This window comes from Spermophilus citellus (assembly GCF_964194105.1).
Source record: "Spermophilus citellus genome assembly, chromosome: 2".
In the NCBI taxonomy this organism is placed as follows: Eukaryota; Metazoa; Chordata; class Mammalia; order Rodentia; family Sciuridae; genus Spermophilus; species Spermophilus citellus.
In genome coordinates, this window is record NC_138183.1 from 220,788,762 (window position 1) to 220,810,794 (window position 22,033).

Sequence of the window (22,033 nt, forward strand, 5' to 3'; positions counted from 1 at the left end):
ACATCTCTCAAGATTCTATGCCCACCTTCTTTCTAAAACCTCTTAACCCTTTTCTTCATTCACATTCACCAAATCACACAGCTGGAAGCCAAGAGCCACAGGAGCCCCCTTTCCAATCCGGTTGACAAGGCCATACAATTCCAGATAACCTACTACTAATTTGAATCAGTTGATTACCACTGCAGTTATTTTAAGGCCAGCTTATGACCACTGCTGGCAGGTTGGGGAGCAGAGGAAAACAGGAAATGAATTAAATCATTTATTAGCATTGAAAATAACAGGTTCAAAGGTGTCAGATCCTGGGGTAAACAGCTCTGCAAATGAGGGAATGGGAATTTTCCAAAGAAAGGACTCACCTGAAAGAATTTTCCAAAGTTTGGTTTTGGTGTCATGGAAAAATACTAATTTCAAACCAATATTACTGATTGCTCGATGTGTCCTCAAGACCACACATATAGTGTTCATGCCTTGAGTATATCTTGAAAATAAAAAAGAAAGAGAATTTAAAAAGGGAAGGTTTTTATTGCACACACATCATATGCCAGGTTTGGTTACAGATGTTTTCACAAACATGCTATCTACATGTCACAACAACCTTGTGAAATAGAATCACCACTTTACAAAGGGAAAAAAAAAAAAAAAAAAAAAAAACAGAAGTTGGGAGAAGCTAAATAACAAGACTAAGGTCACACACCTTATAGACAGTGGAATTCGTGCCTGCCTCCAGAACTCATGTCTTTCCACCAAAACTGCAAGGTTGCTCTCACCCGAAGTGCTTGCTCCAATAAGGAAATTTACGTGAGCAAGTAGAAACACTTGAGGTGTTTTGTAAAATTTCCTAATTAAATGACAAATTATATTTTAATTCCATGTGATAAATTATATATCAATCATGTATTTTTCCTTGAAATATACGTTGGTCTAGAGTATTTCTCCAAGAAAAAAAATATACATATATAGCATGGGCATGACTTGTTGCTCTCACTTTTCCTTCATTGGAGAACTGCACCCCACCATGAGAATGCTTAGTAGTAACCCAGGAAGGCAGCTGGCAAAGAGGAAAGTGAGTCTGGGAAGTTTTTAAAAGGTCCAGATGTTTTCACTATGTAAAAATAATAAAATAAATGACAAAAAACGTATGAGTAAGAATGTCCCGTACAGTATGATTTGTAGTAGCAAAAACTTGGCAACACCTAAATGTCCAATACAGGTGATAGGATAAATGAAGTTCATTTGTACAATGCAAACCTTCTCAATAAATAGAAATTGTGGTATGTTGATGAGGGCTGGATACCTAGGAGTTCATCATACTACCCTGTTTCGTATGTATTTGAAATTCCCCTTAATAAAATTTTCAAATGTTGAGATATATGCATACACACACACACACACACACACACACACACACACACACACACACAAATAACCTTAGAAATATTTTTGTAATATATTATTATGTGGAAAAAGCAGATAATTAAATCAAGCAGAAATTTATGTTGTTCATTCTCCTCCATTTTCCCTGCCCTTGAAGTGCATGGGGGTATTACACTTCCCAGCTCCCTTGCAGTCAGGCAAGGTCACGTGACTCCATCTGGCCTATAGATGCAGGTAAAGTTATGTGTGTCATTTTCAGGCTGAAACATTTAATTGTCAGTGTGAGACTCCCCAGACCACTTCATCCCTAACCTCTACAACCTGTGATATTGCAAGTGGTAGAGTCTTTGTCCCTGAGTGAGGACACCAAACAAAAGTCTCCGACAAAGTAGAATGGACATGTAGTATTAACAAGGAATAAACCTCAGATGTTTGAGTCACTGAGGTGTTTGTTGCCACAGCACAGCTTAGTGCAACTCAGTTGGCAAACAGTGCAATTTGCCCAGGAATACTTTGCTTGCTTCCTCTTTATCAGGTATTTGTGCAAATCTCATTTTCTGAATAAGGGTTTCCCAGATGGCTCTTATTTAAAAAGAAGCATAATTATGTTAAGTGCTCTCAAGAATGCTAGTCAGGGCGAAAGGACAGAGGGTGTTTCTAGGGCAGGGATAGAGGAAATTCTGTTTTTAATGTGATTATTCAAGGAGGACCTCTAGGTGGTGGACAGCAAACTCAGATCTGATACAAAGAGGGAGTCCAATGAAGCTCTGGAGCTGGGACTGCTGAGGAGTGTTTTAGGAAGGCAGAAAGCCCTTATTTAAAAGCCCTTATTTAAAACTGCAATCTTTATCTTTACTTTTTGATTTCTCTCTACAGGACCTACATCCATTTCTCATGTTATATTTTATTTATATATATAATAGTATATATATAAATTCATATATATATATATATATATATATATATATATATATATATATATATATATATCTCAGAGATAGGTTCTGTTTATTATCTGACTCTATCATTGAACTAGAAACTTCAAAGGGGCCGAGATTTTTTACTACCTACCCAGCTGTAATTAATCCCTCCAACTTGATGATAAATGGATGAATGATAATAATGTATATCTATAGAATATGATTATCCATATTATCACATTTTGATCATATTCCAACTTGGAGGAAAGTGAAACTGTGATTTTTTTTTTTTTTTTGGATGAGGCCTAGAAGGTTTAAGTATTCTTTCCTTGATCAAAATAAACATAATAGTTTAGAATTTATGGTGGTCTTTTTCTGTGCTAATTGTTTTCCTTGTTTTATTTAACACTCAGAAAAGCTTACAAATCAATTGGCTTACTAGTCCCCTTTCACAGGTGAGGAAAGCAAGACAAAGGAAGACGAAGGCATTTAATTAACGATCCCACTAACATTTGCTGAGCAGCAGCTAAGGCCCTGTACTGCTCCATGCACTAAAAATAGAGTGTTAGAGACAGACAAAACCCTTTTCTCAAAAAACTTGCACACCTGTGAAAGGCAGGGAGTGAAACTGAAGTGCATCAGACACCAGGGTCTACCTTGCAGCCCTGCAGCTATACCTCTGAATCCTGAGGTCTTCAATCACTTGTGCCTCTAACATGCACCCTGCATCTTTGCTTTCTGACCCTGAAACATCTTGGCCCCAAAGAAGATCAGAAGTAGGCCAGCAATTAAAATTCATAAATGTAAACTTCAACCATGAGAGAAGAGGAACTGATGCATCAAACTCCTAATTCAGATGATTCTGGTAGGCAAAGAATTTGAAGCTCAAAGTATAATTATGTTATGTGCTCTCAAGAATGCCTGTTAGGGTGAAGGGATAGAGGGTGATCCTAGGGCAGGGATGGAAGAGAGTCTGTTTTTAATGTGGGTATTTAAAGAGGACCTGGAGGTGGTGGACAGCAAACTCAGATCTGATAACAAAGAGGGAGTCCAGTGAGGCTCTGGAGCTGGGGCTGGTGAGGAGTGTTTTAAGAAGGGAGAAAGCCCTAATGAGGAAACACATATGGCAGAGAATAGTATGAGAAGAGGTGGGAGAAGTCATGGACCAGACTGATTCAGTTTTGTTGGCCTGCTAAGGAAATCAGAAATGTTTTTCATTGCAATGAGCAGCAGTTGAAGAATCTCTAGCAGGGAAGTGATAGGACTGAATGAAGTTTTCTACAGTCCAAACCCAGGCTCTTCATTTTTATAGGATATGGAGTCAATGGCCATAAATAACCAAGACTTGACCTTTCAAAAACAATCATTTATTTTGGTGGCATAGAATCATCCAGGGGCTGATATAGTAGCTTCATGGTGCTGGGGCTCCAGAGTCTTGTTTTTCATTTCTGTACCAAACATTTATTAAGTTCTTATTATATTTTCAGGAGAGAGAGAGAGAGAGAGAGAGAGAGAGAGAGAGAGAGAGAGAGAGAGAGAGATATGTACTTATACAAATTTTGGCCTACATTAGAGTTAATATTCTAGGAGGTGGGGGTATAAGATAATAGACAAAAAATAAACAAATTAAAGAGCATGTGAAAAAGTGGTAAGTGCTACTGAGAAAAAAGCAAGCAGGTGTTCAGAAAGATGAATGTGGCTACACAGTTACAATTTTAAATAGGATTTCCATGAAGGTCTAGGTAAGATTTTTGGGTAAGCATTTAAACAAGCATCTTGAAGAGTGGGAATTAGCCATGTTATTGGAGAAAGATCATTCATGCAGAGGGAACAACTGGGGAAAAGCACTCGAAGTCCATAGTGTACCAAGTGTATGATAAACAAGGAGCTCATAAGCAACTGGAGCAGATCAGTGGGTGGAAAGCAATAGAAGTCAGAGGTAATGGGACCAGACCATGCAGGACCTTGCAGGCCATTGCTAAAACTTCTCTCAGTGAGGTCAGAAGACTTAGGAGGGTTTGAGAAGGGGTAGCAGGGGTGAATTGATCTGACTTAGGGTTTATAAAAATCACTATCTCAAAGAAAGATAAAGAAAGGAAGGAAGGGAGGGAAGGAGGGAGGGAGGGAGGGAGGGAGAAAGGAAGGGAGGGAGTCTGACTAATGTCTGTTTTATGTGAAGTCATAAAAATCTATTGCAGTATTTCAGACCAAAGTAAAGGTAGCTGGGACCAGTAGAGGTGGTGAAGAGTGTGTGGATTTGGGATTTATTTGTACATAGAGTAGACAGAATTTGCTACTTTTCTTTGAGAGAATAAAGAATCAAGGGTCACTCTAAAGTTTTTAGTCTAAGCAACTGGAAGGAAAAGACTGCTGCAAATACCCAAGAGTTGGAAGACTACAGGTGAAACATGTTGTTCCGTCAAAACCTAGTAAATTTCCCTCATCCTTATGGTCAAATACACATTGCCAAACCCTCTGATTTACATTCCTGCATGTGAAAGGAGAAAGCAGGAGCAAAGACATGCTTTTTTTTTTTTTTTTTTTTTTGTTATGAAGGTGCATGTCCAATGTTGCTTATGTCTCTTCCACTCACAGTCTTTGGGCCCAAACTTTGAAGTCTAGTTTCAAAGATGGCTAAGAAATGTTGTCTTCAGATGTAAAGCCATGAACTCAGCTAAAGCTTGTGTGTTTTGTTAGCAAGAAAGAAAGGGAGAATAGATATTGGGGGGCCATCTGCAATCTCTACCCCAACCACTTGGTACACTGCTTTTCCAGCCAATACCCAAACAAGATGTTTTGAATCTCATTCCCATGCTCTTTCTCTGACAAAGAGACCAAAGGGGACCATTCCTCCAAATGGTCCCCTCTTACCTAATCAACAAAGTATTTATCACAAACCCTATCTCTGCAATGCTAGGTGAAACGCTAGCTCGAGTATAAAACATAAGTCAGCTTCTCATATCTTTAACCAACAAATATTACCTGAATACCTACCTGCAATGATCAAGACCATATTATATGAGCTGTGGGAAAAAACAAAGTTAGTAAGATGTAATCCATGTCAGCAAAGATCTTATTAAATAAAGCTGCAGTAGAGGAAGGAACAGACATTTATACAACAAACTCTAATCAAAGGTAGAATTAAATTAAAGCAATAATAAGATGTAAGCAGTATGTTATGAGAAATAGGGGTGCTAGGTGGACTATAGACATCAGGAGAGTTATTTGAGTGAGCCACTGAAGAGTGAGAAAGATTTCAGTAGATCAACAAAGGCAAGGAGGTGTAATTGCAGTCGAAATCACAGATGTAGGGGTGGGAGGGATGCATGCTGAATTCAAGGAATGATGAGATATTCAGTGGGCTGAGACATCACCCAAGGAGCATGGAGGAATGTAATATGATATGAGGTTGGAATGATGGGTTGGGGTCAGATGGTGACAGCCTGAAATCCCTCACAGAGGTGTTTATACTTCTTTATGCAGGTGCTGAGGAATCATTTAGGGTTTGTGAAATAGAGAACGACTAGATCAGACTTTGGTGTTTGGGCAATTAGTCTGGCAGGGTGGTGGATTGGGTGGAGAGAGACTGCTTAGAGGAAAATGATTTCCCTGCCCACCTTTGGGAATGCCTTCCCCTGAACCTGTCATCTGCTCACTTTTCAAACTGATGGCTCCTTTCCTCATCTTCACAGAATGTTCAAGACTTCCTGGAATTTGGTGACCTTCACTGCTGCAAATATAATCAATCTGCACATTTACATTAAGCCTGGAAACACTAGAGAAACCAAAACATCCCATATAATGCTTGGGGTATTTGTCATAGCCCTTGGGCCAAGATGTGGCCCTGAGCAGCTTCTCCACTTTGGCTCTTACAAAAAGAGCCTATGGATTCGACCCATCATCCATCAAGTTATAAAAAGTAGATCCTGCAAAGGTGAAATGTTTGCCCAGGATCAAAAGATGCAGGCCCATTTCCTAATATCATGAGTTTCATCACCCAATGTTTTATCCACCAGCCCAAACCATGGCAAATTCTTTTCACTCAGTAGTCTCATATTTACACTAGTTTGGGCCCAGATCTTGGACTGGAGTCATTCCAGAAGAAAAATTAAATATTTTTTCTTACTGCTATCCTAACATTCAATCAAAGCTTTTATTTTTCATGTCCAATAATATTTGATACTCATTAGCACATTTCCAGTCAAATTACAGAAGTATATTGCTGCATAAAAACTTGGGCTAAGAGTGTAGCTCTGTGGTACAGCACTTGCCTAGCTTGTGTGAGGCCCTGGGTTCCATATTGACCTCTGGAAAAAGGAAGGAAAGAAGGAAGGTGCTATGGTTTGGATATGAGGTTCCCCAAAAGCTCACATGTGAGACAATGCAAGAAGGTTCAGAGGAGAAATGATTGGGTTGTGAGAGTCTTAACCCAACCAGTGAATTAATCCCCTGATAGGGATCAATTGAATGGTAAGTAGCAAGGTGTGGCTAGAGGAGGTGGGAATTGGCGGCATTGCTTTGGGGTGTATATTTGTATCTAGCAAGTGGACACCTCTCTCTTCCTCCTGAAGATCATGAAAGCTGCTTCCCTTTGCCATACTCTTCCACCATGGTGTTCAGCCTCACAAGGAACCCCTGGGGAATGGAGCTGGTTGTCTGTGGACTGAGACCACTGAAACCCTGAGCCCCCAAATAAACTTTTCCTCCTCTACAGTTGCGCTGGTCAGGTCCTTTGGTCACAGCAGTGAAAAAGCTGACAAAAACACAAGGCCAAATAATACCCAATTCTCAAGATGCACACAGTCCAGTAGAATATCTGTATATTTTCTTAATTCTTTCCTCTACTACCCTCAACACCCTTGTTATTGATTTGGCCTACATGGCAATTTTAGCACTTTGTTCCTGGGTTTATTTGACAGTCTGAATTTGATTTCAGGAGGAAGAAAAAGATCTGCATAATCCATATAGAAACACATCTCAGACTCCATTCCTCCACCCTCCAGCCTGCAACCTACCTGGTACAAGCATCTGCTGAGGCCCAAGTTGTCACTCTGCTGACCCTGTGTGCTAGAGAGGCTTCCCCCAGCTAGGTCCAAGATAGAGATCCTTGACAAGGGCTGGAAATAAATTGCCTTGGTGAAAAACACACCAAATCTAAGCCATAAATTACTCTGACAGTAGCCACTCGAGAAAATCTGGTTCACATAAAGATCTGTTTGCCCCGTATTAGAGTCTCCTGTCTTCCTGGGGTTAAACCCCTGGAGTGAGTCCATCATTTTTATCACGGAAGACTTTCTGCTCTTTGAGTACCTTTTCAGTCTTCAAGTACATACTGACTGAGACAGTGTGTACACTCCAAAATAGAGCCAGCCGTTGTAATAATAGTAATAATCTTGGGAAAAACACTTCTGTGTTTACAAAAACCCTTTCTTATCTGTACATGTTCTCAGCATGGAGAGTAGGAAATAAAATTGGAGCTGAGGACAGGATGTGATAGAGGCGGGTGTCTCTACTGCCCTTCTACCGAGTGATACCAAATTTCCATTTCACAAAGGTTTAGACATCATTATTTACTTGTTGCAGAAAACAGTTGTGCAGAAAACTGGTTGACCTAAAGAAACACCGGCATCTTGGGGTCTGCAGCTCTCAAGCTGTGCTAACAGGAACCACCAGTCACATGTGGCCTCTGAGCATTTGAAATGAGGCTGATCTGAGTTGAGTGGTGCTTAGAAGTGTAAAATAACGGATCCTGAAGACTTCGTTAAAAAAAAAAAAAAAAAAAAAAAACAGAATTTAGTAGAGTGTCTCCTCAATAGTTTTTATATTAGTGGCACATTGAAATAATATTTCAGATGTATTGAATGAAAAAAACTATATTATTGAAATTAATTTCACCTGTTTCTTTTTGCATCTTTAAATGCGGTCACTAAATAATTTTAAGTTCCGTATGTGTCTTGCATTATATTTCTGTTGGACAGTGCTGCTCTAGAGGCCTGTCTGGGGATGAGCTGGTTTCAGTCTCCTTAACCAGTCCTTAATTGTTAAGCTGACATGCCCCCATGCTTCTCTCCAGCATGACAGTGCTGAGAATCACTTGTAAAGGATCCAAGAAACGGACTGGACTTGTCCAGATAAATGCCTGACTGCTCCTCCTTTCCCTAATTTAAGGACTAAAGGAGTGGAGCCCTTTCCAGGGTAGGAACATCTTGCAGTGTCTCTGCCCTGAGCAGGGTGGGGGATGGGGGAAAGGCCACAGAAGAGATATCAAAGACTCCTCATATCTTCAAAGAAAATGAAAACATGGCAGCCACATGTGACCACGGATTAGGATCTGGGTGGACAGGGAAGACAGCTCTGTGACCACCAGGACACCCAGGAATTTATCTCTGGTCCAATGTATTTGCCTAAGAGATATGCCACTGGGAAAATGGAAAGAGCCTTCTCCTCAACAGCTTTATGCCGTGACAGGGTTCTTTTGGAAGTTCAGATAAGGCCATTCACAAGCAGTTAGGGTGCTCCTTCATAAACCAGCATTCTTACTTCCACCATTTCTTCAGTCAAAGCATCTCTTTTAAAACATAGGTCAGATCAGGGCATCCCCTCTACTGAGAACCTTCCTGTGACCCCCCATTAGCCTCACAGTCAAAGCCAAAGCTCCTGCTTTGGATTGTGGAACCGCACATACCTCCTTGGCCTCATCTCCTCTCTCGCAGCTTACTCAGCTCCTGACTGTGTCTTGCTCCTGCTTTCTCTTTCTTAATGAGGACAGACTTCTCTCACATATCTACATGACTAACTTTTCCATTTCCTTGAAGCTTTGCTTAAACTTCCCATTCACAGCAAGGTCTCCCTGACCACCCAGTTAGAAGTGCAACCTGCTCCTTTACACTCACAATCGCCTTTCTCTCTCTCATGTTATGTTCGCACCCAGTTGTGGCAAGGGAGTGGGGTAAGTTCCAGGAAAGCCAGAAAAAAAGAAAAAGTGGCCACATGGGCATGTGGTTTACTGAGGAAAGTTTACAAGAGATCAGTGACTGCTCCAAGAAGAGTTTGGTGGCATCAGGCCAACAGATAGCACCTCTGTCCATCAAAATGCTTCCCTCAGCAGTGCTTCCTCTCCCTCACAGAGTTCTGTTCACTGTGGCCACTTGGACAAGTGACATGTATCCTTTCCACAAGAGTTCCACACCAGTCCCCACTCAGAGGGGGTTTCATATGTTAGAAGCAATGACATCTTCAGCATTAGCTTGCTTTGTTTGCTTGTCTGTCCAGCATCCCAAGGAGCAACTGTCCTGGCATCCATGGAGGAAAGTAGCTTTCTATCTATAACATTCATCTGCCTTTACTCCTTTGTGCTTAAGAGAAAGCCAGTGTTCTGGGAATAATGTATACCTGCACCTTCTGGCCAAAGCTTGCTCTCGTTTGCCCCTTAACTTGGCTACATTCTATGGTACAGAAGGGGACATTCAGGACATAATTTTACTGCCCTCCTTTTCTTTAAGAATGATATACCTCACTATGGAACTTATTCATCTAGATTTTTACTATCTTTCTAGAATATAAGCCTTGCAAGGCCGGAGACTTCGTGTGGATGTGTTTTGTCTATTAATGTTTTCTAAGAATCCAGAAGAGTGGTAGATTCTCAACTCATATTTTTGAATAAACTAAGAAAGTTACATGATATCCATCATCCTTTAATTACCCATCATTACCTTTTCAAGGTAAACCCATATCACCTGTTACTCAGAAGACTTCAGGAGCATCCCACTTCATCTCTCTGGCATGTAGGTCTTTCTCAGTCCCATCCAATTGAGGCTTCTTCTTTCCTTAACAAATCCTCTAGATACTTGTTGCTATGGTTTGAATATTTGCATCCCTCCAAAATTCGGGTTGAAATTTAGTTTACTGGACTAAATTTAGTCCCCTAGTGTCATTAGCAGGTGATTAGGTAATGGAATCTCTACTCTCACGAATGCAGTGGCTTGAGAGTGTCTGATTAATTTTCCCTTTTGCCATGTGAGGACACAGCATTTAGTCTCTCTGCAGGACCCAGAATCAAGGTGCCATCCTGGAAGCAGAGGGCAAGATGTCACCATAAATTGAATCAGCCAGTCTTGGTCTTAGATTTCCCGACCCCGTGAGAAATAAATTTGTATTATTTATACATTACACAGTCTAAAGTATTTTGTTTTATCAGCAGGAACAGACTAAGACATTTGCCTGCAGTTAAAGTCTAACACACAAAGCTTTGGCAAATGCTGGAGTACAAATGGTTTATGATGTAATTCTTTAATAAGTCTCAGAGGTATAGCTTTTCTACTATAGACTATTTAGTTTTAAATGTATAGGTAATGGAGAGTCATTGAAACCTTTTTAGTCAGAGAGAGAGGTGTGATAAAATTAATGCTTTATTCATTCTTTTCAATTCTTCAAGGCAATTTTCTCAGAATCAATTTAGATAGTCATAAAACAAACTAGCTGGTTTGCATTATCTCAGACCTTGCAGGAACTCCTTCATTGAGATACAGTTTGACTGTAAACATTAACAGGCCTGTTTATACATACCTGTACAAGGATCATCTATCTATATAACAGCCCTTCTGTGTCTTTCACAAAGTCACAAACATTCTTGTTTGGTCACAGATGAGCAAATAAAGGCCAACATGGTTTGTCCTACCTTAAAGTTTAGTAACAGAAAAAATGTTTTTCTTTTTTTGTTTTTTTGCAAATAAATGATGTCAACAAGTGACAAAAATAAAATATACTTCTTTTTTGCTTCAATTGTCAGAAAATTTAATTCAGTGGACTATTATGGTATTTAACTTTAGCCTATATTTTGTAGGATTTATTCTGTGGGCTTGGCCCATTTTTGTTAAGAGGTTAGGGGCCTCACAATCTTTGGGAAGCATATGGGGTTTAGATGACAATTTGCCAAAGTTCTCAACCTCAAACTCAAGGTTTTCCACAATCCGGCTCCAAAGGATCTTCCTCAATTTAGTTTGGTTAAATCCTCATATGTACCTGCTTCCTTGGCTTCTTCTAAACCAGCTAAACAAACTCATTCTTGAGACTCATCTTACAGTTTTCAACCTTAGTTCTTAATTCATACTATTTCCTCAACTAGAAGCTAACTCCTCTGTACCCATTCATATTCTAAGCATTATTTCTAAAAAGCTTCCTATTTAAAAATAATTTTGGATCTAAGGCACATTTTCAAGAATAGTATAGAACATTCTCATACATCTTGCACCTAACCTCCATAATGTTAATGCTTTATATAACAATGGTGTGTTAGTAAAAGCAAAGAAAATAACAAAAATACACTCAACTAAACTACAGGTTCTATTCATATTTACCCAGTTTTTCTACTACTATCCTTTTTCTGTTCCAGGATACAATTGGCTGAATCCTCATGCCTCCTCAGTCTCGCAACCAGTAGCAATGTTTCTGTCTTTTGGTGGCTCTCACAATTTTGAGTCTTTTGAAGAGCAGTGAAGAGGTATTTTGTAGAATGTACCTCAATTTGGGTTTGTCTGATGTGTTATCATGCTGAAAATGAAATTATGGGTTTGGGGGAAGAATACCACATAGGAGAGACCACTTTCTCCTAGCATCCCCTCAGGGCGTCTCTGATATTAATGTGACTGGTTATTGGCAATGATGACTTTGATTGCTTGGTAAGATGGTGTCTGCCAGGTAGTTAGTATTTATCCTTACCTGTTCAGAGAAGTCCAGCCTATACTCAATAGAAGGAAAATTAAGCTCTACTACCTGGAGGAAAGAGTCTCAAAGAATTTGTAGACATCTATTAAAACAGCACAGGCATTAATAAATATTTGGGGAGTATCCTTTGAGGCCACCTACCTTAGTTTTAACTCTAGATAAAGCTATTTTTCCCCCAGGTGACTTTTTAATAACAAGAATTGCCAGCCTCTGATTTCCTCATACACTTCGGCAACTCTGTACCTTTGATCATCATGATCTACCTGACATATGCATTCCCATTTATGTCACACTGCAGTGGCCACCCCAGTTTTTGTGTAATGCCCAGTCTTTTAACTGTTCCAGGATATAATATTGGATGAATCCTCATGCCTCCTCAGTCTTGAGACCAGTAGCAATGTTGGATCTAAATTAATTGATAGAAGCAAAGCTCTAGGAAGAAAGAGGTCTAGTACATAGAGGAAGTGTATAAACTGTGGCTTTCTCACCTTGACCAATCACATTTGAATTTACTAACCTTGCTTTGTCTGTGTTTTCTTACATCTCTGTGAGCTCTTGGTTTCCATGCTGTAATTTGTTAAGACCTGGGGGCTATGTATGGATCTTTAGGCAGCTATCTCTGGATCTTTCAGAACAGTTTGTTTTGACCTGTTTTATATGTTGGTTTTGGCATAAAAGTTTAGTTTGAGAACATGAGTTTTAGAACTTAATATATTTTTTAAAATACTATGAATTTCTTTAGGAGAGAGAAAGTTTCTTATATTTGTTGACATTCCCCAGGGCAGACCATAAGATTGTACATGAAATTGATTTTTAGTAATTGTCCAACAACTGACAGAACTAAAAGCTCCTTGTGGCTCTGGGTCTTGAGGTAGTGCCAGAAGTGTTTTCTCACCAACTATGGTTATCCCAAATCACCCACCCCTGACCTGCTCATGTGTCCTTATAAAGATCAACACTAAACTGCTGTCTCAGATTCCTAATAAATATAGGACTCTTGGCACAGATTAAAATACATTATTGACTTTCCAAATATATCCTAATGAGAGAGCTGTCCTGAAACCTTTTGGGGGTTGATAAAAATTCTAGTATTTCTCTACAAATACAAGAATTAATTTAGAGATTATATATCTTTCTCTCTTTCACACATACATACTCATGCAAGGTAGTGGGAAACATTCAAAACCTGTGAATAACATTCATTTTTTCAGAGGTAGAATTATGCATTGTTTCTTTTTCGGGTTTCTGCATTTTACAATTTTGAAAATAAAATTTGGTCAAATGCATGTTCCTGAAAAATGTCTATGAGAAAAAGAAGAGAAAGAGACATAAAAATGGGGTAGAGAAGAGAGAAACAAAGATTGAGAGAAGAAGCAGGGGAGGAGAGAAGGGAAGGATTGAATATCACCATCTCTATTCATATTTCTTTATCTAATAGATTTCCTCTGCAGTCATTTGTGAAGTGCTGTTACTTGAAGCTTCTCTGTGCCTCACTTTACTGATGGCAATACCATTAGCCTGTAGCTTGTCTGTTCCCTGATAGGTAGGTATGGCATGTCAATAGTGTGCCTTGAGAATTATAAAAGTGCTCACCTGAAGTCAGTTTTTTAATGAACAAATGAGGACAAAAGAAAACCTGAAGCCCAAAGATTTTTGCCTATTATAGGTTGAGAATCCCTTTTCCAAATTTCTTGGGACCAGGAATTTTTCAGACTTTGTTCTTTTGGATTTTAGAATATTTGCATATATGAGATATCTTCAGTCCAAGTTCAAAGTCTAAACACAAAATTTACTTATGTTTCACTTACACCTTTATATGTATAGCCTGAAGGTAATTTTATATAATATTTTAGAGCACATGCCTTTTGATTACAACGCATCCCATGAGGTCAGGTGTAAAAATTCCCACTCGTGTCATCATGACAGCCTTCAAAAAAACTTTGATGTTGAAGCACTTTGGATGTTCAGGTTAAGGTGCTGAAATAGTTCTTCATTTGGGCTTTGTCATATCTTAAGACAACAGAGCCACAGAACCTCTATGGCAGAGATTCAGATAAGAGATCATCTACTCCATTTCTTACTGTAGGTCACCTGAGAGAGGGGATGTGATTTGCCACCAATGATCCCTCTCTTCTCACAGGGGCTAGTTCTCCATCTTTTCTTTATTTCCTTGTTCAATTACACTAGCTCTGCCTGCATTCTCGGTTTTCTCTTTAGCCAATTTTTGGAAGTTATACTTTTACTACACTATACAGGTAAGTAAGATCAAAAGCAAATCAACCTCAGGAACGAAGCTGCACCTCATTTCTTCTGCTATGGCCACCTTGCTTAATGGCCTGAATGCATTATCCCTTTGGTCAGGATATTGACTGATAGAGAAAAAGTGTGTTATTGAAGAGGAGTGAGTCAGAGCATCCATGCAGAAAAACATTGCTCTCAACATACTACCACCCGAGATGCAGGAGGATGAGAAGAGAGGAAGCCAAGGGGCAGACAGCAAGTCAGAGAAAAACAAAATATATATGTTTTTATATTTAATACATAGAAAATAATAATAATAATAATAATAAAACATTATCGCCAATCTTCTCAGTTTACCAAGCCTACCAAAAATAGGCCAAAGCCAAGGGATCACCACTGGGCCTTGTCCTTTTGAAATAAATCCCAGCCACAGTCTAATAGGCTTGGCCTCAGCTGCATGATTTGCACTGATTTTGATTCAATGAAGCATATTTATCTCCTGCAGCTGCTATAGCAAATTACCACAAACTGGGTGGCCCGTGAGGACAGAAATTTATTCTCTTACAGTTTTGAAAACTAGGAGTCCAAAATCAGCATTTTGGTAAAGTTGATTCCTTTTGGGGGCAATGGGGAAAACCTGATCCAAACCTCTCTTCAGGCCATTTCCGGCAATCCCTGGCATTCTTTGGCGTGTTAGATGCACTATCTCATTGCCTGTGTCAATACACAGTGTTGTCCCTGTGTGTCTGCCATGTCTCTTCTCTTTTTCTTATGAGAACACCAGTCATGATGGAGGAAGGGCCCACCCTATTCCAGTATGATCTCATCTTAACAATTATTTCCAGATAAGGTCACATTTTAAGGTACTGAAAGTTAGAACTTCAATATATTTTCTTGGGGGACAAAATCAAGTCCAGGAAGCAATGGGTTAAGTAGAACAATGAGCTTGCTTCCCTAATGGAGAAAGAAGAATCAACTTGGAATGATCCAATGTGGCAGTTTCTGCATTGATTATGAGCCAGTGCTGGGTAAGAAATAAAGAGAGGGAAGTAAAGGAATGCTCAGGGCATTAATGAGGAGGTGAGAATAAATCAATAGGGGCTAAGTTATGAATTTTAGGCAAGGCACAAGGAGGGGACAGGGATCTGCTTCTGGCAGTAGTTCCTACAGCTTAGAGACATCTCAGAAGGAGAGCTGGTTGTTGGAAATCTAAGCAGACCCATGAAATGAGAGACTTTAAGTACACTAGTGGAGATTTGAAGTGGCTGACTTCTCCAAAATCAAGGAAGAACTATAGCCTATGCCTCCCTGTTTGTCATTTTTTGAGTAGCCTTGAAAATGTGTAAATGTATATGAAAGCCACCATGTACCCTTCTTCCATAACTCATCAGAGCAAAGGTTGCAAATAATAAGAGATACATGGGGCCAGAAGGTAGGAGAAATGAGTGAAATAGGCTGGATCCAGAATTCTGAAAGTCCATAGATTTTAGTAGTTTCATTGGAACTGGGCTTCAGTGCTGGAAAGATTAAGGGAATGTTAGGTATTGGGTGAAACTAAAGAGCATGTGCCCCATTTGCAGGGAGAGCCACTCGGCCAGAACAGTCATGTACAACTGTGCTAGAGGTCATTGGCTAGGGAGGTGGACAATGGGCAATATCCAGCCTGCTCTCCTTTCACCATGCTGTGAGCCCACTGACCTCCATCAGCTCAGTGGGGCAACTTTCTATAATTTGTGCAAAGGTAAAATGTAGGCAAAGGTCAGTCATGGCTCTAGCTTATTGTTGCCAGGCTAGCATGTGGGCTCAGTGCTTCTAGATTTGGGGATTTTAAAAAAAATATTTATTTAGTTGTAGATGAAATTACAGTATCTTTATTTATTTTTATGTTGTGCTGAGGATCAAATCCAGTGCCTCACACATGCGAGGGAAGCACTTTACCACTGAGCTATAGCCCCAGCCCCAGATTTGGGGATTTTTGAAGAGAAACTGGAAATACGCACCTTCATGGGTGACCTCTTAGTTTTTAAGTGTTGAAAACCTTTGCATAGGCCAGTGGAGTGCACATCAGCAGACTCTGTGCTCCCTGTGTGTGAGTCTCTCAGGTAGAAATAGGGGGTGGTGGCAAAGTACCAATGGATATGCTTTTGAAGGCTCATAGGTGAGGGCTTTTTTTTTTTTTTTTTTTTTACCCCTGCTTCCTAGAGCATTTCAGGATTAGTTATATCAACCTCATCAGTGCCTCAGTGAGAGATGTGCTGGGACTATCCCTACTCCTACCTGGAGAAGCAACTCCTTTTGAATGCTTATGAGTGAAAATTTCTATAGTGAATATCTGTAGATTACTAGTTATGTTACCTTGGGCAAGTCATTTAGCTTCTCTCAGCATCCAAGACAGCTCTTTAAGACTTTTTTTTTTTTTTGCAATAATTAAAAGAGATAAAAGTTTGTGAAGTGCCCTACATGACTGTTATCAATCAGCTATTATTTTTCTTTCTTTCTTTTCTTTTTGAAGATGTGACTTTGAATGCACTCTCATCCTCTCTTCACAAGGAAGGACTGTGCTTGTATTTCTGTCTTTGTCCCAATCAGATTATCTCTTTGAGAAACAATTCCTAATAACCCTATCAATAACCATTGCAGCATGCAACCATGGGGATCAGAGACCTTCATCAACACCTCCTATTTGTAAGCATGGCATAAATAGTTATATTCGATCACATGAAAGGAATTTGAAGATGATCTGCATCAATTCCCTCATTTGCCAGAAGATAAAACAAAGCCTCAGAGAGAAAGAGGAAATATTTACCTATGGCCACACAGCTAAATATTAACAGAGCACAAAAAGCAGTTTATATTTGTGTTTTTGTTTTGAGTTTGAGCTTGAAAGAACTTTATGCTTTTAATTGAAACTTTGAACATTGTAGAAATCATTTCAAACAATGCTAAGTAATAAATGTGTTCTTAATTGTTTTGGCAATGAAATACAATTTTTTCCAGTCTGAAATAAAATGTAAAAATAAAAATATGTTGACTAAACTCCACCCCCAGTTCTCGACCCCATCTTTGAAGGAAATAGATTGTATTAGAAACATCTTGCATTGGGATGAAATAAAAGTTTGTATTTCTTTCTTTTAACTGTAGGGTTTGCTTTGAACTCTTTTGGAAGGAACCCGGAGAGCAATGTGCTGGTACCTTCCATATGAAGATGTTGTGGGGATTAAATGATCAGTGCCTGGTACCTATTAGTCCTCAATCAATGGGAGTCATGATTTTCCTCCTTTTCATTCCTGTATACTGTACTCTATGCCTCATTCCAGAAAAGATACATTTCTACACCACACTCTGAGCATTTGGAGGCCACATAGTGTCTTTTAAGAAATATATAGACATGGAAACTAGTACAGGACATGTCACCATGCACATGTTGAATACAATATTTTGAATTGAATTGATTTATTGTGTTGCATTCAATTGTAGAAATTCAGATTGTACTCAAAGCATAAATTCACATTTGTTTGCGTGTTTATATTCCATGATGCTTCAAAGGATTTAAATTACTCAAACCAACACTAAAATATTATTCCAAAGAAACTCAAGTTGTTTGACTCAAAGATTAGAATGAAGACATAATATGTATTTATGAGATAGCTCATATACATTCCTTGAATTCTGACTTTTCATCAGCAATAGCTCATAGATACATGATGGTTTATTTTATTTTACTTTTTGGTGCCAGGGATTGAACCCAGGGGTACTTAATCACTGAACCACATCCCCAGCCACTTTTTGTTTTTTTATTTTGAGACAGAGTATCACTAAGATTCTGAGACTGGTTTTGAACTTGCCAGCCTCCTGCCTCAAGCTCCTGAGCATTGCCACTGCACCTGGCCACATGATGGTTTAAAAGCGGGAGACATGGCCTGGAATCAGCAAAGTTCTTCAGGTTTTCCTTGGCATAATGAGGTTGACTACTCACCAAATCTCTTCTAAGGTGCTTGGAGGAGCAGAGATGGTTTGTTTTAATGTTGCCCCTGTTGTCTTTTAGATAAAGCCCAGGACCGGTCATTGGTCTAACCAATGGAATATGACCTATGCAGACTTCACTACCAGAGCCATGGTGTATTCCTGTCAATAGGGCTTTTCCAATAGAGATTCCAGACGACAGGTGACAAGTGTCTCTGTGGATGCCAGCAGGAACAAGTGATAACTGAGGACCAGGCACTACTTCCAATGTTATGATACTCCAAAAGCTCTCTCCAGAACACAGATGTAACTCTTAAACTGACTCATTATCCTGAATGGACCACAATTAAGTTTCTTGCCACAAAAGAGAATGAAGAGCATCATATACAAATTAAGTTCAAGAGAAGGTGAATTTTTGTGCTTCTGAGCTTTGGAATTGAAATTTATATTAAGGGTATATGCAATTAGTGGGTTTAAGCACTTTTAAGTCTTTTAAAAATTTTTTTATAGTGAAATATACTCATTACAAAAATTTTGCCTGAAAAAAATTATTTCACTTTCACATGGAACTATATCATTTAAAGTGTATTGTTTTATATTAAATATCTCATTAGTCCTAATGACAACTGAGGAAACTGAGACTTAAGAAGCTTACATGAGTTACCTCTGGTCACCAGCCACAATGGATAAAGCCCAGATGAAAACACTCATCTTCTACCTCCTGCTACCTTCTGTTTTCTTTTTTATTTCTTCAGTTACCTTTCTTCCTATAGCTCCTTGTAAAACAATCTCTTTTCTGTTTTACAGGGCAGATTATGTTTTTCTTAGTCTATATAAGACAGTAGATAAGAAAGGGCCTTGGAACCAGGGAAGGAAACCCCAAATATTCATCTTTTTTGCTGCTACTCTCCAAATTTGAAGGTAAGCTTTTCCCCACTCGCTTCTCAAAGAGCTGACACCTACTGATTATTTAAAATTTAATTCCATAATATTATCCCCCTCCACATTTTACTTATTTGAGCATTTATTTCAGATTCTCTGACCATTTCTTCTACTCAAGAGCCCAGTTACTAAGGGATATCAGGTAACAAGAAGATTGATGAGAAGTCCAAAGGCCACATCTGGGTCAATGAGCAGAGATCAGTAGATACCATTTCCTCTAGATAGGAATTTTAAACTCTGTGTCATCAGTTCCAGTAGGAAACACCTCATATTTATCATTGAAACTCAGATGACACCATCTTCACTCTCTTATTCATCATGTATTTATTATGTAATGAACATTTACTTTGTGTTAGGAGCTGTTTTTATGCAGGACATTTCACAATAAAGAGGGCATTAACCCTGTCTTCACAGAGTTGTGCAGTGATGAAGGTTGAACATTTATATCCCAGGTTTACATTTGAATTTATGTCAACCATTTCCACCATTTTTTTGCAATCTTTTTTTTATAAATAGGGAGTTAGTGGGGCCTGAACAGATGCAAGAGTACCTTTCAATAAGAAGGTACATTTCAACAGGCCTTCAGTTTGTCAGGTGATAGATGGCATACTGTACAACTTGCCCTCTTTGGTGGCAGATATAAAGTTGGAGACTAGCAGTGCTTTCCCCAGAGTATTTGTTTACATGGTTTATTAAGGCCTGGCTGCCCGCTTTTGCAAACAAAGATTGTAAAATATGGCAGTAATTATTAAAACAACTAATGAAATTTCCTCTTATAATTGCAATATCTGTACAATGAAAAGAAAAGCACTATGCATATTTTAACCTTCATTTCACTGGGATAAAGTAAAGTCAAAAGTCTAGCACAGAACAATCAATCCTCTTGAAGAACAATCAATCATATTAAACTGGTGTTAAATGAAGGATCAGATTTTTGTAAAGTCAGGAAACGATAAGAAGCTGTAATCAGTGAAAATAAGCAGAATGAACTTCTATGGGCATCATATAATCATGATGTCACAGGACATCATCTTCTCAATGCAGATAATGTTCAATTTAAAATGGTTTGGCTTATAATTTTTTTTGACATTACCATGATACCAAAGCATGCCCATTTGTTTTTTTTTCATACTGTTAGCACAGTATTCAACTAATTACATGATACATACAATATTTTATTATAAAATTAGTTCTGTGTTAGATGATTTTGCCCTAACTATGGGCTAATTAAGTGTTATGAGTACATTTAGGGAAGGTTAGGTTAAGCTGTGATGTTTGCTAGGTTAAGTGTATTAAATGCATTTTCCACTTCTGATGGATTTATTGGGATGTAGCTCCTTTTATTTTTTTTAAAGCTGTACTCACCCTGAGTCAAGTGTACACATAGACTCTGATCTGTCTGTTATCAGCCACAGTCTTTTTTTTTTTTAACTATTTTTTAAGGCTTGCCCTTGTTATGTTGTGCATGCTACTCTTTTTAAAATTTATTTATTTATTTATTTAGTTTTCGGCGGACACAACATCTTTGTTTGTATGTGGTGCTGAGGATCGAACCTGGGCCACATGCATGCCAGGCGAGCGCGATACCGCTTGAGCCACATCCCCAGCCCGAGCCACAGTCTTATCCTCAAGTTTTTTATTGGTTTCCCACACCTGAAGAATGTATTACCTGTTTGCAGGAAACACCCAGAAAGACTAACTCCTGATATTTTGCCACTATTTACAAGAAATGGGTGTTACTTCAGTCCTGGGGCACACCAATAGTATGTCAGTGGAGTGGCCCAACACCTAAAATAACTGAGCATGCATTTTGAGTTTTTAATAGTTCCTTGTCCTTATCATGCTCACAGATAGGACTGAAAATGAATGAAGTTTCTATCATCCAAAATTCAAGTCCTGGGCACATGCCAGAAATTAACTTTTAAATTGACAGCAACCTAGTTTCCTACCCAAACCTGAATTGAGTAAAATGGTATTCATGAAAGAAATATTATCCTTCTAATCTTCTAATGTGTGCATGTATGTAATATATATTATATAAATACATATATATATATAATTAATTAATGTGCCCATCAATGCCTTTGTCTTTTTGACAATTCAGCTCCACTTTCCCCTCCTAAGCTCTCTCCTATAGTGAAGGGATTGCAAATATGGGGGACAGTGTATTGTTCAGAAACCCTGCTAGCTGAGCACTAACATAGATTAAATAAAAAATATTGGTGTGTGAAGTTGGAAGAAGAAAAGTAGAAGCCTCATTATTGTTTCTCAAGCAGTGGCAGAGATAGAGGCTGTGGACTTTAAAACACATGAAATGTTATAGTGACTTGCAGTCATTCTACTGTGAATTGTTCACACTGTCAGAAAATCCCCTATGATTCTTGCATTATCCTGGATCTCCCAAAGCTAGAAGCAAACACTGGAGTTAAAAGCATTTGTTGCTCACTCTTCTGGGAATGTTTGCTGCCCAGATACCCACTTGGCTCTCAGGCTCATTTCATTCAATCTTCTGCTCGAATGTCACTTTCCGACCACTGGATAAGAGTGTACTTCCTTCAGGTCTCCTTTCCTTATTCTTCATTGTACATATTCCATTTATATTCTTTACTATATGCTTATTTATTCATTGATATGGGATGTCAGTTCCAGGAGAGCAGGGACTTTGTTGTGCTCCCTGCTGTATTCTTGGTATCTAGAACAGTACCCAGACTACTCAAGATGCACACTAAGTGTTTGTTCAATGAATGAACAAGTGTCAAATACAATAAAAAGTACTTAATAATAACAATAATAAACCTCTATGAGTGGTTCTATATGCCAACCCTGTGCTAAGTATTGACATACATTATCACCTCAAATTCTTCAACAGA